Here is a 20,331-nt window from a genome sequence, read left to right on the forward strand (position 1 = left end):
GGAGTAAACAAACCCAATGCATTTCGAGCCTTCACGGCTCTTCATCAGGGGTTTCTGTAACAAGATGGAAAAATCATCTTAATTGACCGATACATTAAAGTAAACAGAAGTAAAATAACGTGACATTGACAAATAAGTGACAAAACCCATAAACGTCAACTGAAATGTGTCGACCCATGACTCCACAGTGTCCACCCCGCAACTGAAAACAACTCATGTGCTAACTCGCTTACAACAACTATCACCTCCCACTTCATTGTGACCCCAAGCAACACGCATCATCCCCACAGCAGAAAACCTTAAGTAATCCACCTTAAACCACCCTCATACCCGTACCGTCTCTTCCATTTGTGCGCTCATTACCTTTTAAACGGCGCCATTAGCAGCCTCTCTTGCTGTTCTCCAACAATATCCTCTTTCTTGAATGTCCGCCCATAGCGTCAAACCCATCTTCCCTACATGATTAAATACTCAAAACCTCTAATGGATGCCCCCATGTGTTATACTTCCAGTTAACCCGCCCTCTCACCAATGACTCCAAGTCCCATAATGCTCTAAACCGACCCACCCTGCTGAACCCAAAATGCGGAAATACATTTGTCTCCAACCCCAAATCATACTGTAACCTAGTGCACATGCTACTTTACACATAAAATACATTGTCACAAATACAGAATAACGATACTAGTTCACAATAAAGTCAAATAAAATAAAATGATACCATGTCCATCACTACACATATATGACAGAACCAAACCAAAATTGCAATTTGTATTAGTCAGTTAAAATAATTCATACGGTGATCAATGTTCAACTCCACGATTCAACTGTCTCGGAGGTGACAAAAAACGTATTAAGGTATTCCAGTTCAGTAAATCTTCATTTACTAGGAGATTTTCAAGAATGGTTTCGATTAAAAGGGAAGGAGTGCACTCTCACACTGACTGTTAACTTTCTTAAAGTGGCATTTTCAAAATTGTGATTTAAATCCAACTTTACCATTAAAGAGGATTTTAAATTGCAATTAATTTGAGTCCAAACATGACATTTATATCTGCTCCCAAGCAAAAGCTTGAATGTAATAGGGTAATTAGGTGTTATCCAATTAGAGAGATAGGCCTCACAGTTATGAAAAATAAATCTAGGTGTTTTTCACTGCCATGACATGTAAAACTTAAAAACACATGTCCTACTTTTTAAATAAAATGCACCCTGATCTTTGGGTCATTTAGGGCCTACCTTAGGGGTTGCATGTATTAGAAAGGAAGGTTTAGGCCGGACAAAAGTTTATTTTGCCAGGTCGAAATGGCAATTTAAAACTGCACCAGGCTGCAATGGCAAGCCCGAGACATGTTTTAAAAGGGTTCTTTAGCGGGTGGCACAAGGATTGCTTCAGGCCCACTAGCAGCATTTCATTTACAGACCCTGGGTATATAAAGTGCCATACAGAAAAGGGGCTGGTGATGGACAGAGTATCTGAATTAAGCAGAACACTCCTACCCAGTCCAAAGATCAGGGCTTGATCCATCACCGTTTTTTAGCTCACTGCACCATCCCAGCTCAGAACCTGGCTACATGCAAATTAGTCTGTCCCTGGCCCAGTGCATCATGGGAACAGGGCAGACCAAACTACCAAGCCAATTCTTATACTGGGAAGGAAACAAGCTTCCGGGGACCGGTTTCTGGCATTTCAGCCGTCTTCGGCCCGGCTTGCTTGAATCCTGATGGTGCAGTGAGCAAGGAACTCACATCTGAGTATACCCTTCCACGCTTATGGTGGACAAAACGATTCAGAAAAGGGGGTGGTGATGGACAGAGTATCTGAATTAAGCAGAACACTCCTACCCAGTCCAAAGATCAGGCCTTGATCCATCACCGTTTTTTATCTCACTGCACCATCCCAGATCAGAACCTGGCTACATGCAAATTAGTCTGTCCCTTGCCCAGTGCATCATGGGAACATGGCAGACCAAACTACCAAGCCAATTCTTATACTGGGAAGGAAACAAGCTTCCGGGGACCGGTTTCTGGCATTTCAGCCATCTTCGGCCCGGCTCGCTTGAATCCTGATGGTGCAGTGAGCAAGGGACTCACATCTGAGTATACCCTTCCACGCTTACGGTGGACAAAACGATTCAGAAAAGGGGGTGGTGATGGACAGAGAATCCTAATTAAGCAGAACACTCCTACCCAGTCCAAAGATCAGGGCTTGATCCATCACCGTTTTTTAGCTCACTGCACCATCCCAGCTAGGAACCTGGCTACATGCAAATGAGTCTGTCCCTGGCCCAGTGCATCATGGGAACAGGGTAGACCAAACTACCAAGCCAATTCTTATACTGGGAAGGAAACAAGCTTCCGGGGACCGGTTTCTGGCATTTCAGCTGTTTTCGGCCCGGCTTGCTTGAATCCTGATGGTGCAGTGAGCAAGGGACTCACATCTGAGTATACCCTTCCACGCTTATGGTGGACAAAACGATTCAGAAAAGGGGGTGGTGATGGACAGAGTATCTGAATTAAGAAGAACACTCCTACCCAGTCCAAAGATCAGGGCTTGATCCATCACCGTTTTTTAGCTCACTGCACCATCCCAGCTCAGAACCTGGCTACATGCAAATTAGTCTGTCCCTGGCCCAGTGCATCATGGGAACAGGGCAGACCAAACTACCAAGCCAATTCTTATACTGGGAAGGAAACAAGCTTCCCGGGACCGGTTTCTGGCATTTAAGCCGTCTTGGGCCCGGCTTGCTTGAATCCTGATGGTGCAGTGAAAAGGGTGTTTTTCACTGCCATGACATGTAAAACTTAAAAACACATGTCCTACTTTTTAAATAAAATGCACCCTGATCTTTGGGTCATTTAGGGCCTACCTTAGGGGTTGCATGTATTAGAAAGGAAGGTTTAGGCCGGGCAAAAGTTTATTTTGCCAGGTCGAAATGGCAATTTAAAACTGCACCAGGCTGCAATGGCAAGCCTGAGACATGTTTTAAAAGGCTTCTTTAGCGGGTGGCACAAGGATTGCTTCAGGCCCACTAGCAGTATTTCATTTACAGACCCTGGGTATATAAAGGGCCATATTCTAGGTGCTTATAAGTAAATTACATTTGCTAGTCAGATGTCTGCAATTGTTATTATGTTTTAGGGAGAAAGCACTTTAGCACTGTAGCACTTTTTAGCAGAGGTAAAGTGCACAGAGTCCCAATGCTAACAAAAATGAATTTCGGAAAACTGTGTGGGGGATGACTCTGCAGAGAGGGCCAAATCCAACACAGGCCTTCTGCAGGTTGGCAATGTTTATATATTTTGATAACACTCAATATAGTGAGATAGGCTGTTCCTATTCAGTAAAAGAACATTGAGAGAATTGGGGTACCATGAGCAGATAACATGATTGTCCCTCAAGTGGAGGCCTCTGCCAAGGCAAATCAGGCAGGAAAGAAACCTATGGTAAAATGGCAATTCAGAGAAAAGGACAAGAAGGAGTAGGCTGAGGAGGGATATGACAGAAAGGACCAGGAGTGGAAATGGGTTCATGAGTTGACCTAAGGAACTTAGTTGAAAATACATTCCTTGTTGGAGAGAGTTCCTATGTGTATGTATATATGTATGTGTGTATGTATGTATGTATGTATGTTTGTTTGTATGAATGTATGTATGTATGCATGTATGTAGGAGGCCCAAGCCTGCAGATAATAAGGCAGTTATATGCCTTTTTTTTTTAGAAAGTTGCTAACGACAAGCCAGAGTTAAATGAGGACTTAACTCAAAAGTCCTCATTGGAGTAAGAGTTTAATTTCATACAGGCATTGATGAATTGCTAAACAACTCATTCAGTTGCTCCTACATGTCTATACTCTGGATGAGAAAATCCTCTCTAGGATGTTGAGGTCCAGGTGCCCTCTGTGATGATGCAGAAATGAGACAGACGTGACTAATTGGACAATTATCTGTGTTGAAATAGATCCAAAAGTACTAAGTGAATATGTAAATATATTAGTTGGATTGTCATGTCACTTATTTTGATAGTTTAGTCAAGTGTAATTATTGTCAATACATTCTGTATGTTATTTTATATACACGTTGTGGACAGACCACATGTCCTCAAGAAATAACACCTCTTGTCTACAATGTTTTGTGAGTTGATCAGGTCAATTTTTATCAGTATGTCTTGATTTAAATGTATTTACTTTGAGTCTGTAGTGAAGGTACGGATGTGTGAAGACATCTATCCGATCATTTAAATAATAGCTAACATTTGCTGGTAACAGCAAGCACAGGATAATCATGCAGCCATCGTAACTCTTCAGCAAATTTATGGTATGGGGTCCCACTTTGAATATTGACTGTTTTTGTGATTCAGTATTTGAAAGTGGTATGTTTAGGGCGTCCCTTCCAAATATTGCATTGTTATGGTATGTATTACTGTTTTGCAACCGAATTCCAGTCACAAAACAGTAATAATTTACAACCTGGGTCAGATTGGGAAGACAGGCAGCTGGGCATTGGGCAATGGGCCGGTGCCTTAGGGTCCTCTGTGGTCTGGTTATTTAGGGCCTCTGTTAGCCAACCCACCAAAACTTACTATCTTCCCCAGTCTCTGACTGGCCACTGTGAAGGATCGCCAGTATCATTGGCACTCCCCTGTCATGCTATTAAAACTGAGACCAGGGGCCAGGTATTGTTCTGGCCCTTAGGGCTTTCTCACATCAGCCCCCTACCTTATGTGGCTGGCCTGGCCCAGATGCTGCGATATTCCCCTGCTGTGCCATCACTTTCAGGCCATGGAGGGTGTGGGGAAGGTGGGAGTATTCAGTGGGCTTACAGGATGAGGCATTCTCACCTAAGTCCCCTTGTGGTAGCAGCATCAGCTGTATGCTTATCTTGACCCAATGCCTTCGGACCGAGTTCACGCTATATAAAGCTCAAGAAAATACATAGCGTTTGGGAATGTGGGCCACTTTTTTGGGCGTGCTGGGGTCTAGTTGTGATTCCAAACCAACCCTGTTTACCACCAGTTTAAAACTGGTAGTAACACATTCACAAAGGGGAAGGTGTCCCCTAAGGACCTCATCTCTTTTTTAAGAAAATGAATAAAATATTTTTTAGGAGCTGACAGTGGTTCATTGGGCCACTGTCAACTCTTAAAAAATGAAACTCCACAGTTTTCTTTTTCCTTCTTAAAGGCATAACCGGTCAATCACAGACATGGTGATATGCTGACCTCAGCAAGCCACCATTCCTATGATGGCTGCAATTCCTAATGGGTAGCAAATTGGGACCTACCTCATTAATATTCATGAGGTACGTCTATTTGGGACCCACTAGGAATCATTAATTGAGAAACTCAAAAGAGTTTCATACATTAAGAATACCAATCTCCTAATTTCGATTCCAAAGGATTAGCAATTAGGAAATTGATACTCCTATTATTAGTACACATTCTTTCAAAAGAAATACTTGATCGTAATTGAATCTTCTATCGGAACAAGAGGAGAACATCATGTAGTAAAATGTGACTAACATTGTTGCAATGTCCCTGTCTATTTAAGTACTTAACCAGAAAACACATGATTATTATTGGCATAATTTGATAACATATAATCATGGTTCTATATCTCATGATAACATAACACATAGTTCCTGTCTAAAGTGGCATGGTGGGCAACAAAACAATGAATTAGATTGCTGCCAAAAGTAAGTGCCAGTGTTGGAGATTAATTAAATCAATCTACCCATTGTTTATTAGTTTTCCTCAGTGAGAAGACCAAGTGTGACGGGTGTGCCCCATGTGGGTCCGTGTGCCATTGTACTTGAGCTGCCTTGCTTGTGTTCCCTCTTAGAGGGGACCTGGCATAGAAGTTTGGGCTGTACTGTTCTCATTGCGGCAGAACCAATATTGTTATGCATTTCACTGTGTGAGGTGGTATGGCAGACAATGAACCGATAGACTTGATTAAATCTGACAATTCCTCCCATCACGTTTTAGTTTTCCTCAAAACAGGGGTCAACAAAACTTGCATATATTTGCTCTTGGTGAATATGATGAGTTATAAAGAGTCTTGAGGAAGTGATATGAAACTAAACTGCAAACATTTGAATAATGTTTTGGGATAATTTAAGCAACTGTTACTTGTCAAGCTTTTCTAATTTTATTTCCATTTACTTACACTGGTGCCTCAAAGTGATTTGAAGCAGAATGTGTATAACATGGATCCTATTATTTCTATCCTCCACAAAATAATAATTAAATGTTCTAGAAATACAAAAAGTGTAGATGTGGTTTACTTTGTTTTTGTATGCCACAACAAGCTTTGAACATACTACAACTGGCTACAATGATGTGCCTGCAGCAACCACAAAAAGCATGGGAATCTTGCTGTTGTGTTACTGTAATCAAAGCTAGGCCTGACTGCAGTTTGAGATGTCCAAATTGTGTGTGGTACTATTTGACTATCAGTCACAAGTACCCACTACAGCATTGGAAAAATAATTTGGAGCAGGTACTATAGGAAATCTCCAAGACAGCATGATGGTTGTGTGTGGTCCAGGTCCTCTGGGTCTTCTAGCACTTAGCAGCCACCTCTAAGAACAATTGTTTTTAGTTGTAACAAATAACAAACTGCTAATACTTGTCTAAACAACACTGCCAAACCACAAAGCACCAGAAGGAAGCAGTATGAGGAATGAAAGAACATGCAAGGCAGATCATGCCAAATACAATTGAAAATGATGATTCTGGCTCCACCCAGGAATCCATCCCAGAGAGTAATCACGTTTCCTGAAAGAACATGTGGAGGACTGTTCTTCAAGGTAGCAGGAATTGAACTACACACCAGGTTAGGTTGTGATGACCTATCTCAGTTCCTGTCAGGAGCCAACCAAAATAATTGAAGGCCTGGTCTTTAAGGTATGTTGTATCATCTTTTCTGCTACCATACAATAGGCAATTCAGTGGACAACAAGAATTGGTTGAAACTCAGGTTGATTGTCCTCAGCAATGGTTCCACTGCATGGCCCAGATGGTGATGAAGAAAGAAGGAATTTTATGGCAAGACCCAGAGGCTAACATTATGCAACATCCTTTATTTCTACTACTCCAGCAGCTCCTTTAAAGAAAACAGATCTTTATAATTCTAGCTTAGTAAAACCTAAGAACTTCCAAAATACAGCCTTATTTTTTGCTGCTGCTCCTGCAGATAAGTAACTGTGTGGAGGCTGTGAGGAAAATAATGAAAGGATTGTATGGAATGTATGGTATGTTAGTTTCATAAGTATTGTTTTCCTTAAAAACAAACTTCTCTAATTCTAGTCATAAAGCATGTAAATGTGATTTTTGTTTTGATGAAAATGTGTTGTTTTGGTGAGTTTTAAATTCTGGACAACATTTGAGTTTTTTTTGTTTGCTTCCGAAGGGTTATTTCCTTTGGGTGGTGACTGTAGCGTACTGGGTTTGACCGAGAAGCATTTATGTAAATAGGGAATATTACTTACTTTGAGGCCTGGGATAGTTTGATTGACGGTTAAAGCTTGAGGGCGTCCACGTGTGTCATGCGCCCGGGCCGGACACGAGAGAGACACATGTGCTAAGTCATAGCTGCCTCGCTCCCCTGTGTCAGTATTATTTCTCCGGTCGCGTGAATGGGCTGCCTCCTCTCATGCGCTGGTATTTTCTCTTCTGTCGCATGGAGGAGGGCGCATATTTTAATATTGAGTGCCTTCCAGTTTCAGTTCAACTTTGTTTTTTCATTAAATAAACATATTGGCCAGAAGGCGTCCTGATGGTGGGCACAATATGAGTAGGAGTTAAAGGTAGTTTTGGGATATCGCAGGCATACAGAGCACAGCCGTATGAAGGTTTGAGTGACCTAGAATTAAAATGAAGGGAGGACAATGGTTAAAATTTATCTGAGCAGTCATTTTAGAAGACCAAGGAATTTAACACTCCTAGCTAACAAAGTCATAAAAGTATATATGTAAATCCAGTACTTGTAAAGTGCCCAAATCACCCCCAAAGGGTATCTCGGCACTGAGGGCCGTAGGGAAGATTAAGCGAGCTATTGCCCAGAGTCGCATGGTGCTGGGCAGACCCCTGTCGCTGGAGCTGGGGATGGAACCATGATCTCTAGCGTCCAGTGTCAGTTGCCATGGCCGCTGCGCCACACCTCTCCAAACTGAGTTGTTCAGGAGCATCAGTTATCTGACAGTTGGATCATGAATAGAGGTTTGAGATCAGTCAGATGAGGTACTGACAGTTGAAAGGAGGGTCAAACAAAATTGATCCTCCTATGAGGGAAGTTAGATCATTATGTTGAATTATATTTTTATTGGTTTTATTAAATAGAGGTAAAAGTTTTTAAAATGAGAGAGGATAGATCACTTTTGGATGAAGCTCAGATTGAGGAGTAGCTGTGGAAAGCTGTGGAATAAATGTATGAGGATTTAGGTTCTCAAATGGAGAAAAAGTTGGAGGCTATGATTGTAAGCTCTAAGGCAGCTTCAGAAGACGAAAGGTTTTGGTCAGATGGGGAGGCTCCTCAGTCTAAGAAAAAAAGGTAACATGGCCAAAAAGAGAAAGTGCCTTTCAGAGGATTTTGAGCGTGCAAAAAGGTGTGTGTGTGTGTTGGCAGACCATGGTGCCTGTATAAGCTCAAGGCATGGTGGTGTAAAGGACACACATTGGGGGAGGGCAGAATAAAGTCCCCAAAATAGAGAGATCTGATTGAAGGATGCTGGGAAAACCATATGCACACTGCCATTCTTCGTGATGAGTCCGGGTAGTGAAGGATTGGAGATTAGTTGCTCTTCAGATTTTGCTTCTGAAGAGTCTGGCAGTGAAGAGAATATCCAGGTAAGGGAGAAGAAGGAGAAAAAAAGGACACTGTAGCTGAGATAATAATGGATCCATCAGGTGATTCGAGGATTGATCCTTACCTGATTAGGCATCCTCTGTCTCCAGAGTGAGCGCTTTTTGAGCATGTGGCAGAATTTTTATGCATTCTTGGTAGAGTCCAGTTGAGGTCAGAGTGTCCTAGACCTACTTAAGAGGATAAGGTTATAGTGTCCCCTGAACTAAATTCTTAAATGTTGCCATTTACTGGGAAAGATGGTCATGATCCCAGGAAGGGATTGTTGTAATTTGACAGCGATTAGATTAAGCATTAGCAGAAGACATCCTAGTTCTGGCCGTTATCTTGACATTTAGCGGACTCCATTTTGTATTTACGGCAGCCATCTTGTCTGCTACATGCTGCCTCGTGTCGACCATGTGCTTTGTCCTATCTTCCTGTTTACGGCGCTTGAAATCTGCCCGGCAACAAGTTAAATTTAGCATCCCTCACTGTCAAGTAGGGTCCACATCTGTTAGTGATTAGTGATTAGTTCCAGATAGGAATGTGTTTGTTCACTCCCAAAACTGTTAGCTCCTCCCACTGATCGATTGTGCCTTTCTATATTACCTTATATGTACACAAAGTGTGCTCTTGTTTTTTTACCGCCTTGAGCCCCTGTGCAGGTATAAATAAACCATGATTTCTTGGCTCGTGGTGCTACTTCTTGCAATACCGAAGGGTACTGTTTGAACTGTAGCACCACCTCATGAGGTGTAATAAATATTACTTTTTCTATTCAAGTTCTTGTGCCAACTTCTTCCTATTGGTCTGAGGACTTTGTGCAGAGAAGGGCGAACCCCTTGCACTAGTGGGTCTGGCTGAGGCCTGCTACCACAAATTGGTGCCCGATACATGGGGCTCATCGGCGACTCGGATTGGGATCTCGCTGTGGATGCGATCACATGCCAGAGGAGACCCGAGTCTTGGCATCCAAGGTGTTTTTCCCTTCTTTCCGATCTGACCATCCAGGTGGCGCGTCGATCTTCAACTGAGATCTATTCTGTCAATTCGCTGTGCAGTGGCAGTTTGGTTGAATTTAGAACTTGGCAGTTGGTACCTGGACACCCTGTGATTGGTAAGGGCCGTTTTACGGCACGTACTATGGGTTTTGGATGCCCTTGTATGGTAAGGTAGTTTTAGGAACACTTACTGTGGCATATTTGGTATTTGGTAAAGATTAGTCTTATTTGTATTTGTATTTGTATGATTTGGTATGATATATGAGTTATAACACATATAGGCAGGCAATGTGGAGATCCAGCTGCCTTCTATGAGGAAGTTGAAGGCGCTATAAATTCCTGTACTATGACTATGTGTGACATTGATTTATTTTTTCGGTCGATATAACCACCGGATATGTGGAGGACCGTTCGTAGAATTAGCGATCGTGCTACTTTTGGCGCGGAATGGATAGAATTAGAACACTTGGATGTGGAGAGGGAACCTGCTCAAAAGCCACATAAGTTAATATTAGATCTCACTGTCGCTATATTAACTAAGCTTAAAACAGTTATTCCCCCTAAAAAGATAGATTGGACGGTTTTAGCATCGTGCAAACAAAAGGTAGATGAATCGGTTTCTGATTTATTCACACGTTTTGAGGAAGCTTTTCACGATTTTAGCGGTCAGTCTTGACAGATGATACAGGCAGACATCTTTTTGTCGATAAATATGTTACGAATCTGTTACCAGGGATAGCTAGCCATTTAAAAGCCAGTGAAAGTTATTGGACTACATCTTCTCCAGCATCTGTTTTAACGATGGCTCTTTATTATGAGCGTCTAGAATTAGAAGTGAAAGGCAATGAAGACAAGAAATCTAAAGATCTTAATAAGAAAGTTATGTTAGCTCAAGGTTATGGTCCGCCCTCTAGAGGTTATGATAGAGGCGGACGTGGATCTTTTAATCCCCCCTATACTCGTTCGAATTTGTTCATTAATCAATGTGCATATTGTAAGCAATTTGGTCACTGGATGGCTGATTGTCCAGTGTTGCGTGCTCAACAGGGTTCGCGAGGTCGGGGACAAATGGGATATCGCTCAGGTTATTCAGGGCCTAGAGGGAATACGAATGATCATGCTCGATTCGACACCAATGCACGAATACAGGATGGGGTTAACACTTTTGATAGACGAAATCAGTATCAAATGTCCGATTAAGTGCAGCCTGACCTTTACGATTCTGTTCATGCATAGGATTGCCTAGGATGGGGTAAGGAATCAGTTGAAGTTCCAGTAGATCAGAGGGGTCCTTATGTTACAGCACATGTTTTGGGTTCTACTGATCGGTTTCTGGTCGATACAGGAGCTACTCGTAGCGCTTTGTCTAAACAATTGGTTCCAAGGGCTCCCCTGTCTGGTGTAACTATTACTTCGATAGGTTTCGATGGAACACCTTCCCTTAGCCCACTGTCACAACCACTTGCATTCCATGTTGATAAATTTAGTGCTCCATGTCCGTTTTTGCTTTCTCCAAACACACCAGATAATATTGTGGGTCTCAACTAAGCCTGGGCGTAGTTCGCGTAGCCGCACTCCGCGAGCTACGCGAAGATGCACTTGCACTCCGCGAACTACGCATAACTCCGCGAACATGCGTAGTAGCTTGCTTGACCCGTTCGCGAGCCGTTTTTGTCTTCCGGAGCGCAGTGGAACTCTGGAACCTGCTCGACACCACATCTCCAGACGTCGCCTTCCTCACGGAAACATGGATGAACGCCTCCTCAGCACCCGACATCGCCGTCGCCATCCCGGACGGATACAAGATCACCCGGAGAGACCGCGTCAACCAGACAGGAGAAGGCATCGCCATCGTCCACAAGAACACCATCCGCATCACGACCAACTCAGACGACACCCTCACAGCCGCCGAACATCTTCACTTCCAGATACACACGGACCCCAAGACCACACTCAGAGGCACCCTCATCTACAGACCCCCAGGACCTCGCACACAATTCAGCGAAGACATCGCAGACTTCATCAGCCCGCACGCCCTCGCCTCCGCTGACTACATCCTCCTAGGGGACCTCAACTTCCACCTGGAGAACAACAACGACAACACCACCACCACCCTGCTGGACAACCTCGCCAACCTCGGACTCATGCAACTGGTGAACACCCCCACCCACTACGCCGGACACACGCTTGACCCAGTCTTCTCCTCCAGCAAGTACATCTCCTTCAGCCACTCCACCGGACTCCACTGGACAGACCACAGCTGCGTCCACTTCAGCTTCAGAAAGACCACGACTCACCACCACTCACAACAGGTTCCCCGCAGAAACTGGAACAAGATCCCCACCGACCAGCTCACCACTTCACTGAGCCAGAACCCTCCCGCCAGCTCAACGGACCCCAACCAAGCAGCCAACAACCTCACACAGTGGATCACCAATTGCGCTCGCCCAACCAGCCTCGACCACTCGCAGTCCGGCTTCCGCGCCAACCACAGCACCGAAACCACCCTCATTGCAGCCACTGACGACATCCAAGCCCTGCTCGACAACTGGGAAACAGCGGCCCTCATCCTCCTGGACCTCTCCGCAGCATTCGATACGGTCTGCCAACGCACCCTAGTGCAGCGCCTCAGCAACATCGGAATCCAAGAGAAGGCACTGGAGTGGATCATCACGTTCCTCACCGGAAGAACCTAGAGAGTCCGCCTCCCCCCATACAGATCCAAGGCCACCGAAGTCATATGCGGCGTACCACAAGGATCATCACTCAGCCCCACCCTCTTCAACATCTACATGAGCCCCCTCGCAGCCATCGTACGCCAACACAACCTCAACATCATCTCCTATGCCGACGACACCCAGCTGATCCTCTCCCTCACCAACGACCCAGGAACCGCCAGAACCAACCTACACGAAGGGATGAAAGACGTAGTCGAATGGATGAGGAACAGCCGCCTGAAACTGAACTCAGACAAGATGGAAGTACTCATCCTTGGATCATCACCCTCCGCCTGGGACGACTCCTGGTGGCCCCCTGCCATGGGCAGCGCAGCCAAACCAACTGACCACGCACGCAACCTGGGCTTCATCCTGGACTCCTCCCTCTCGATGACCAGACAAGTCAACGCCGTCTCATCATCATGCTTCAACATCCTACTCATGCTCTGAAAGATCTTCCGATGGCTCGCCACCAAAACCAGGAAGACGGTCACACAGGCACTCGTCACCAGCCGACTGGACTACAGAAACACCCTCTATACCGGAACCACAGCCAAACTCCAGAAAAGACTCTAACACATCCAGAACGCCTCCGCACGACTCATCTTGGACATCCCCCGACACAGCCACATCTCCGGACACCTGAGAGACCTTCACTGGCTCCCCGTCAGCAAGAGAATCACGTTCCAACTCCTCACCCACGCACACAAGGCCCTCCACGACCTGGGCCCCAGGTACCTCAACAACCGCCTGACCTTCTACACTCTCACCCGCCAGCTACGATCGACCAGCCATGCCCTCGCCGCCGTGCCACGCATCCGAAGATCCACCATGGGAGGAAGATCCTTCTCCTACCTGGCAGCCAAGACTTGGAACTCCCTTCCCATCCACCTCCGCCTGACCCAAGACCACCTCTGCTTCAGGAAGCAACTCAAGACATGGCTGTTCGAGGAGTAGCGGACCCCCCTCCCCCAAGCGCCTTGAGACCCTCTGGGTGAGTAGCGCGCTATACAAATATCCTGATTGATTGATTGATTGATTGCCTGCATGCTCTGGATGTGTAGCGCGCGAAGTTACCCATGAGGTTTGTCCCGCCCGCTCGCGTCCCCTTATTTCCGGTCACTACTAACGTGTTCGCGAGTAATTCTGTGCCAGATTGCAGTTTCTGCGTGTTCGGCAACTCAATCTTACCGACAAGCATCCTCGCGCACGCGAAAATGCTATTGAGCGCGCGAGAACTACGCTACGCAGCAGTTTGCGGAGTATTTGACAACTTCGCGTTCTCCGCGGAGCGCGGAGTTGCCGAAACTCCGCAAACTCCGCGAACGGAGCGTAGTTCTTCGCCCAGGGCTAGTCTCAACATGCTCAAGAATTTCAGAGCCATAATACGATGCTCTCCTGATGGAGTGCGTGTCATTTTGAATGATAATCACTCTGTGCCTGAGAGAGCTTGTCTTGTTAAAGTGGATATTGCATTAGCTTCACTCCCTGAAACTTTGTGGGCTACCTCAGACACTGATGTGGGCCAGATGGTTATCCCACCGGTACACAGTATTGTCAAGGAGGGAGCGTGTTACCACGTTTGCCTCAATACAGAATTTCACAGGAGGGTGAGGAAGCACTCACACAAATTGTACATGACCTTATTCAAGTTGGGGTTGTTGAGGAAGTTCCATTTAATATCTGTAACAGCCCGATTCTTCCGATTTTGAAAAAGGATACTGATACTAGAGTTTACAGGTTCATTATAGACCTTAGAGAGGTGAACAAGATCGTAGTACCACAATACCCTGTGGTTTCTGATATTACGACACTCCTTACTTTGGTTCCTCCAACAGCGACCACGTTCTCTGTTATAGATTTGAAGAATGCTTTCTTTTCGATCCCTATTCATCCTGATAGCGAATATCTGTTCTGTTTCACCTTGAATAATCGATCGTACAGATTTTGTAGAGTTCCTCAAGGCTATACAGAGAGACCGAGTATTTACAGCCAAGCACGGAAAAGAGAGCTTGATTCCTTTGCTTTGCCTGAAGGTGTGGCTCTCATACAATATGTCAATGACATCTTGTTGGCAGCCGATACCCCTAAACAATGTGAAAAATGCACTTCGTCTTTGCTTTCCTTTCTTGCTTCACATCATCATAAAGTGTCACGAAAGAAATTGCAATTTTTTAGACCAAAGGTAACCTACTTAGGTTACCATTTGTCTAAGGAGGGACGTGCATTGACATCAGACCGCATACAAGCAATTTTAGATACACCAGTACCTTCGACACAGAAAGAAGTGCGTGCATTTCTTGGTCTTACTTCTTTTTGTAGACAATGGATTTGGGTGTTTTCCTACATTGTTAAACCTTTGTTAACACTTTTGACAAAAGACACTCCAATACCCCTTCCATGGACAGATGAATGTGAAACTGCTTTTCGGCAGTTACGACAAGCCCTTTGTTCATCACCAGTGTTAGTTACACCAGATTACACGAAGCCTTTTACACTCTACGTGCATGAGAAAGATGGATGCGCGTTGTCAGTTTTAGTTCAGTTACATGGTGATAAGCAACGTCCCTGTGCTTATTTTTCAGCAGTCCTTGATCCTGTTGCGTGAGCGTTGCCTGGGTGTTTTCGCTCAGTAGCAGAAACAACTGTGTCAATACGACAGAGTGAAGGAATAGTTTTTTCACATAAGCTGTTAGTGTTGGTACCCCATGCTGTTGATGCCCTTTTAAATCAGACAAAGATGCAGCACTTAACTAGCGCTCGTCTGACAGGATATGAACTGACATTGCTAGCTGCTCACATTACATTGAAAAGATGTGCAACTCTAAACCCAGATACTTTGTTGCCATATCCGGCGACTCAGCCTCAATCACAAGAAACACATGATTGTATATTCCTGACTGAGGAACAGACAAAGGGTCGCATTGATTTGCAAGATACGCCCCTTCCAGAAATGGATGGTGAATTGTGGGTTATGGGTCCTGTTTGAAATTACCAGATGGTACGACCTCAGTCGCGTATGCATTTACCACGCTTGGGACAATAGTGGAGACAGCTCGCATACCACAGAAATCGGCTCAAGCAGCTGAATTGATAGCCTTGACACGAGCGTGTGAGCTTAGTACTGATCTATGTGTGAATATTTATACAGATAGCTGCTATGCTTTTGGAGTAGCGCATTCTTTTGGCCTACTCTGGAAGGAAAGAGGCTTTCTTACATCTCACGGAATGCAGATAAAGCACGGAGATTTAGTATATCATCTTTTGACTGCATTTACATACCCAAAGAAAATAGCTATTGTGAAGTGTAGTGCGCATAAGAAAGTGATAGATAAGATTGGACAAGGGAATGCCTTTGCAGATCATGTGGCACGTGAGACTGTGACGCAGAGAAGCACTACTTCTATGTATGTAGTGAAGTCACAAGCTGAGCGTTGGCATGATGCTAGGCAAGAAGTACGAGAGATACAGAAATCTGCTTCTGTAAAGGAACGTGAACAATGGTCTGAAGAAGTAGAGTTGGATGATGAAGGTTGTTGGCGAAATAAGCAGATGGATAGAGGGAAGCTGCCTATAGCCTTTGTTCAAAAGGCACATGGGCTGGCACATGTTAGAGCTTCCGCAATAACGAGATTGTTTACACAAGTTGGGGAGCATCCAGAAATTGCTAGCACTCTGCTAAGAGAGTAGTGCAGTCCTGTTTGATCTGTTTACAATATAATCCTGGAAAAGGGACACAAACTCCTGCTGGAGGATTTGCTACACCAACTGCACCTTTCGAAGTCTTACAAATGGATTATATCCAACTTGAGCGTTGTAATAATTTGAAGTATGTCTTAGTGGTGGTCTGTGCCTTTAGTAAATGGATCGAAGCGTACCCCACGAAGGACAATACTGCTATTACTACTGCAAAGGTGTTGTTAAAGGTATTTTTTTCCCGAGATTTGGTGTTTGCAAATTCTTATGGAATGATAACGGACCTCATTTTGTTGGGGAGGTTATCAAACATATCCTGAACGGATTAGGAATTAAACAGAAGTTCCATGCAGTGTTCCATCCACAATCAGCAGGATTGGTGGAAAGGTATAATGCTACTCTAAAGTTGAAAATAGCGAAGATTCAGGCTTCCACATCTTTGACTTGGCCGGATGCGTTGCCTCTGGCATTGTTGTCTATTAGATCACTACCACATTCTCAAACAGGCCTCACTCCCTATGAAGTGATATTTGGGAGGCCGATGAATATTTGGGTAGTTCCAAAACCGAGTTCTGTGTATGATGTACCTTGTGTCTTAATGAATGACTATTTGGCACAATTAACTAACAGTTTGGTTTCTATTCATCAACAGGTTTGAGAAGCACTCCCCGACAGATCTGTAGGTGATGGCCATGCACTCCGACCTGGGGATTTCATCATGGTGAAGTATTTGAGAGATCAAGCAGCTTGGAGCCAAGGTGGTGTGGACCAGAGCAGGTGCTCCTTGCCACAAGAATAGCGGTTTGAGTCATCAACAAGAAAAATTGGGTGCATAGTACCCATTGGCGCAAGGTATTGTCGACCTTGGTGGAACCTGCTGTGCTGACAGATCAGCAAGAGATCTTGACTATGGAGAAAGGCCGCGTTGTATCACCTGACAAACCTTACCGGACCAGACGATCCCTGGAGCATCGCAATACAACTTGAGGTCGAGAAAAGAATTTACAATTTTGAAAGAGACAGGTTGAGCAACCGCCCTGGGTAGTGGAAACGGAATGCCGATATGACAAGAGGGGGGATCAGCCCTGTGTAGTGTAGTGACACCCGTCTTGATCTTCGATGAAGAAACCAACGTCTACCCAAGGGAGAAGAGCTCCTACGATTATTTTTTGATTTTGTTTTTTAAGAGAGAATTTATTTTGTTGCTGAAATGAATAAACAAAGGAAAATATTAGGTGTTATAAGTTTTTGCTGCTTTTACAATTATAGCAGTGATTACTTGGTCTGTTGAAGTGATGATTCCTGCTTGTGAGTTGTTTGTTGTTACTACTCCATCCCAGAGGAGCTCCAGCATTTTACTCTTCCATATCATGAGCAGAAACACCGTCAGTCGTATCTCAATAACACTTTTGTTCAGACGCTGCACCACACACATGACGCTACGAACACCACTAACTGCTGAGTATGTGGGATGATTCCAGCGCATCAAAAGTAAGGAGGAACGCCTTTTATTCCACTTCCTTTCTCGCACAATGGCTCTTCTTGAGCCTGGCACACTTTATTGTTCTCAACTAGGAAACCTGCAGTAGGTGGACTTCTTTTTCGTTTGAACAAAGAGTGTTACCAGGACAAAGATGGGTATCCTCAAACCAATGGAACTATATGGGAATGGGAGGAATACCGACCAAACTATTTCTCTACGCCATGTGTTTTCACCCACACAAGAGACTATGCCAAAAGTGAAAAATGTGTGATTACTGTTACAAAGACTAAAGCAGACTTATGCGTACAAAGCATCGGACATATCCCAGTTGGAGTCAGTGATTGAATTACTGTATTAAAAATAGATGGAATGAATAATAGTTCTTTTTTAGCTTCACATAACACATATCTAGTATGTGGTAGTAATGGATACTATTGACTACCAGTTGGGTGGTCAGGTGAATGCTATGTATCTTTCTTGTTACCCCCTGTTTTCTTGACACCTGCATCGCATCATCGAGATTTCAAACTGTACAAAAAATTTTATTTTTTAAATAGAAGCAAGAGGACTATAAGCACTGATGAAGTAGACCAGACAGATACTAGTCTACAGCAATATGTTGATTTCAATTGGGGTCTGTTTTCTTTTGTGGGCGCTGCACTGAATAGCAGGAAAGTGAGACAATTAACTAGAGTTGTAGAAGCTGTCACTAATCAGACTGCTATAGCGCTAGGAAATATTACTGAAGAACTGCAAGTTGCTAGAATTGTAGTTGTCCAGAAACGGATGGTTTTAGATGTGATGCTAGCAGATCGAGGAGGAGCATGTAAAATTATCGGTAGTAGTTGTTGTGTGTTTATCCCTGATAATTTGCCCTTAGTGTATGATGCAATTTTTAAACTACATAAGATAGCTACAGACATTTACAATGCGAATGGCACTTTGTCTTTTACTGGATGGTTTTGGACTCTAGTCTCTGCTTGGGGTTGGAAACTACTGACTGTTCTATGTATTGCAATTGCAGTGATTTTCACCTGTTGTATGTGTAGCCATTGTGGCCCAATGCTATGTTCTATGGGCATTACTGCTTGTGTGCCAACCAGGAAGAATATTGTAGAAACAAAAGCACACCACGTGTTAGATAAAGAAATAGCTGACATGATGCGAATAAATATACAGGATGAATATTTAGATTATCCTAGAAGAGCGAATGTCTTCAGATAATGCTGAAAGGGTCGTCTGTTGTAATTTGACAGCGATTAGATTAAGCATTAGCAGAAGACATCTTAGTTATGGCCGTTATCTTGACATTTAGCGGACTCCATTTTGTATTTACGGCAGCCATCTTGTCTGCTACATGCTGCCATGTGTCGACCATGTACTTTGTCCTATCTTCCTGTTTACGGCGCTTGAAAACTGCCCGGCAACAAGTTATATTTAGCATCCCTCACTTTCGCGCATGTCAAGTAGGGTCCACATCTGTTAGTAATTAGTTCCAGATAAGAATGTGTTTGTCGACCCCCAAAACTGTTAGCTCCTCCCACTGATCGATTGTGCCTTTCGATATTACCTTATATGTACATAAACTGTGCTCTTGTGTTTGTATCGCCTTATTTTGAGCCCCTGTGCGGGTATAAATAACCCTTGCTTTCTTGGCTTGTGTTGCTACTTCTTGCAATACCAAGGGGCTTGATAAGACACTTGAAGGCTGCTCAAACGCTCGGCGCTGCATTATCGCGCTTTTCTTTTAAAACGCTCCCTTTTTTGTATTTAATTTGTTTTCTGTTGTTTAAACCCCTGCTTTTAGCTGGCAGTATCTTGGGCCCTCTTACCTGCATTATAATCGGTATTCACCGCATTTTGCGGGTCCGGTTCCTGGTTCTGGGTGGTGGGGTGAGAACGGGCGCCATCTTGGAGTGGTGGCAGCACGAGGAACAACTACACTGAGCGGTCTAGCGCTCCGGATGTCCAGAGGGACTGCTATTTAAGGCGAGCATCTGGGGGATAGCCCTTGATAAGACACTTGAAGGCTGCTCAAACGCTCGGCGCTGCATTATCGCGCTTTTCTTTTAAAACGCTCCCTTTTCGTATTTAATTTGTTTTCTGTTGTTTAAACCCCTGATTTTAGCTGGCAGTATCTTGGGCCCTCTTACCTGCATTATAATTGGTATTCACCGCATTTTGCGGGTCCGGTTCCCGGCTCTGGGTGGTGGGGTGAGAACGGGTGCCATCTTGGAGTGGTGGCAGCACAAGGAACAACTACACTGAGCGGTCTAGCGCTCCGGATGTCCAGAGGGACTGCTATTTAAGGCGAGCATCTGGGGGATAGCCCTTGATAAGACACTTGAAGGCTACTCAAACGCTCGGCGCTGCATTATCGCGCTTTTCTTTTAAAACGCTCCCTTTTTCGTATTTAATTTGTTTTCTGTTGTTTAAACCCCTGCTTTTAGCTGGCACTATCTTGGGCCCTCTTACCTGCATTATAATCGGTATTCACCGCATTTTGCGAGTCCGGTTCCCGGTTCTGGGTGGTGGGGTGAGAACGGGCGCCATCTTGGAGTGGTGGCAGCACGAGGAACAACTACACT

The sequence above is a fragment of the Lissotriton vulgaris genome, chromosome 9 (assembly GCF_964263255.1).
Source record: "Lissotriton vulgaris chromosome 9, aLisVul1.2, whole genome shotgun sequence".
NCBI lineage: Eukaryota > Metazoa > Chordata > Amphibia > Caudata > Salamandridae > Lissotriton > Lissotriton vulgaris.